The sequence below is a fragment of the Nicotiana sylvestris genome, chromosome 6, assembly GCF_000393655.2.
Source record: "Nicotiana sylvestris chromosome 6, ASM39365v2, whole genome shotgun sequence".
NCBI lineage: Eukaryota > Viridiplantae > Streptophyta > Magnoliopsida > Solanales > Solanaceae > Nicotiana > Nicotiana sylvestris.
This window is the reverse complement of record NC_091062.1, coordinates 24473584-24476571: the sequence shown is the minus strand read 5'-3', so window position 1 is coordinate 24476571 and position 2988 is coordinate 24473584. Positions and strand designations below refer to the sequence as shown.

Genomic DNA, 2988 nt, shown 5'->3' with positions numbered 1-2988 from the left:
AGATAGGTATGGGTGTTGGGTTATTTGTATACCTTCTCGTGCCTCTTCCTCTGCCATTTGCTCGTATCTGTTACAACTCGTGCCTCTTGGCTAGTTGTAATTCTTTGATCATTTGACTAGTCTACGTGTTTCGACACGTCATCTTTATATTTAAATACAATTTTTCCCAATACACATATATATATAAATATATATTTTATTATGTGTGTGAGATTACTTCACAACATGGGATAATACTAAGTATGTTGTTGTTGTGCGTGGGATAAACTTCCTTGCTTACTGTAAAGCTTAAATCATATATCTGTCTCTTTGGCTTTTTTCCAAGAGACTGAAGAGTTATGCTTGAAGTATTATATCTGTCACCAGTGTCAGTAGCCACATACCGGGAATGATGGTCAGTTGAACACCCCGGCCTTATTCGAAAATTATACTGTGTAAATAAAAAATTGTATTACGTATATATGTCAAAAGTTTTTCTTGTACACATATATTAAACATTGAACACCCTTAGCGACATTTCTAGTTTCGCCACTGTTTGTAGCTAATGCTTCTTCAAATGCCCCAACAAAATTCAATCTTGATGCTTCCAAGTTCACTCCCTATTACGCAAAAAATCAGAAAAGGACACTAACAAAAGACCCTTATAGCAGATAGAATCATTCTCACTTTTGGTTCCAGAGAAGTTGCTGAATGTGAACATATTACAACTAGTAGTCAGGTTCTTTCTCCATCTGCTTTGTCATTTTGGTCTTTTTTCTGGTTGACGTCTCTTCTATCTTGTTATGTATGCTGCTTTTACATGGTTTCTTGGTGATGTTATTATTGTGGTACCTATGCTTTCCTAAGCTGAGGGTCTATTAGAAACAGCCTCTCTACCTCTACAAGGTAAGGGTAAGGTCTGCGTACACACTACCCTCCTCAGACCTTGCTATATGGGATTATACTAGGTATGTTGTTGTTGTTGTTTTCTGGTTGATATCTGGGAAAGTGGCATCAGCGAGTGAAGGTGTGAGAGTAAACATGGTTTATGAGGTCAGAAATTTGTTTGAATTGGGAATCCAGCGTATGTAACTACCTGCTTTTACTACTAGCATTGCTTGTGGTTGGAAGCCTCTTTGTGATTAGGCAAGTCTTTGTCTGCAGAGAGTTTGATCTTCTGCCGAAGAATTGCAAGAGCAAGTTATAACTGGTGGTTCTAGCTAGTCCGACAAAGCTTTTCGAACTTGGACCTGTGATATTGAGACAAAATTTCTACCAAGCTGCTGCCGAGCATCTGCTTCAGGCAGGGACAGAACTAGGGGTCCAACCCTTCGCCGGAAAGTTAATATACTGTATATACAAGGTCAAAATTATATTATATTATATATATATTAGATATTGTATCTCTTTGGCTTCTTCAGAAGTTTTACTTCTTAATATTTTCAGTCTCCATAGTGAAAATTATGGCCCGCCACTGACTTTAGGTGGTAGAAAAGTGGGATGGAGATAATCAGGACCTTGAGCAAGTTTACAATGCCCTTGGTGTCAGTTATCTAGTTGATAGGAAAATTGACAAGGGAATTGCTCAGTGTGAGAATGCTGTAATGCTCTCAAAGCATTTGAAGAGGTCCTTTTTTATCCAAATACCAAAATAGCTCGTCCTAGGCGCGGCACATTGAAGGATAAAGTGAAGATGTGCAAAGGAGTACCTGTCAAATATAAGAAGAGTTCATACATGAGGCTTGTTAGTGTTTTTACACACAGGGCCGGCTCTAACATAGTATAAGGTAAGGCAAGTGCCTCATTTTACGAATAAGGAGTATATTTTATAGGTTTATAGGTATTTCTTTTTAAAAAAAATTATATGTATATAATATTTTTGTACTTTCCATATAAAAAGAAAGAAAAACTTTAAGATATATTAATAAATTAAAGTTTAAAATAGTAGGTAAATAGTTGTCACTTTGATTTGATTTGACAACTTTACTTTTTATTCTTCCAAGTAATCCCTAATCAACGTTTCAATTCTATTTCTAGTATTCATTCATTCTTCATATTCCAGAAGACATGTCTTCTTCTTTCCTCTTTATTTATGATTCATGCTCATCTTTTTAATTCTTTCTATTGGATCTCTTTCTTTCTCCAAGACTCCAACAAGCCAACAACTAGATATTTTGGAATCAAAGTCTTCAAACTTCTTGAATCAGTCAGTCATTGGGTAATATCATCTAACTTTCTAGTATTTTTTTTATTTGTTATTTATTATTTAATTAATTTTACTCTGTACATATTGTTTAATTTTTTTTAGAATATAAATATGTCAACAAGAAAATATGCATCTGGTTAGTCAAAAAAAACAAAAGAAAAGAATACTTGAAAATTTAATAAAATCTCAAAAAGGAGCTCCTGACAAATTTTTGACAAACAATGAAAAATAATGCCCTATGTTAAACTTTCGCCTTAGGCCCCATATATGCTTGAGCCGCCCTTGTTTATACACTTGTGCTCATTATTATTTTTTGGCGAGTTTTTTTTTGTCCCTCCCCTTTTTTTCTCGCGGTCTTTCTTCTAAACGAGTGGAGCTTGGTCCTCTTGTGGCTATGTTGAATTTTGGGATGTTCCATAAAAGAGGGAAAGCAGTTTCTGAATTCTTCATCCCTCTGTCTTTGGGGTAAATGAAATAGACAGTGTCTATTCTACTTTATTTGCATAAAATCAGAACCGTTGAAGCAAAAAACATCGATAATTGAATAGGAGCAAAAGACATATGGGGGAGGAAACTGGTATGGAATGCTAAAGGAGTAATTCTTGTGACCGTATAGCTGTCTGTAAGCCATGCTTATTTTACTGTGGATGTATAGCCATGCTTAGTTTATTGTTTTATTGTGTAATGAGGAAAATTTTCAATTTCTCATGTGTTATAGATGACATAAACATGTTACATACACTCCATTTGTGTTATAATAAGTAGATATGTATAAACAGATTACATGACCGAAAAGAACAGGG

At 34.9% G+C, this 2988-nt stretch overlaps 1 pseudogene; it reads left to right on the top strand.

Moving 5' to 3' along the window:
* The first annotated feature begins 782 nt into the window (after positions 1 to 782).
* On the top strand, positions 783 to 1765 carry LOC104243395 (tetratricopeptide repeat domain-containing protein PYG7, chloroplastic-like; annotated as a pseudogene).
* Positions 1766 to 2988: the final 1223 nt, after the last annotated feature.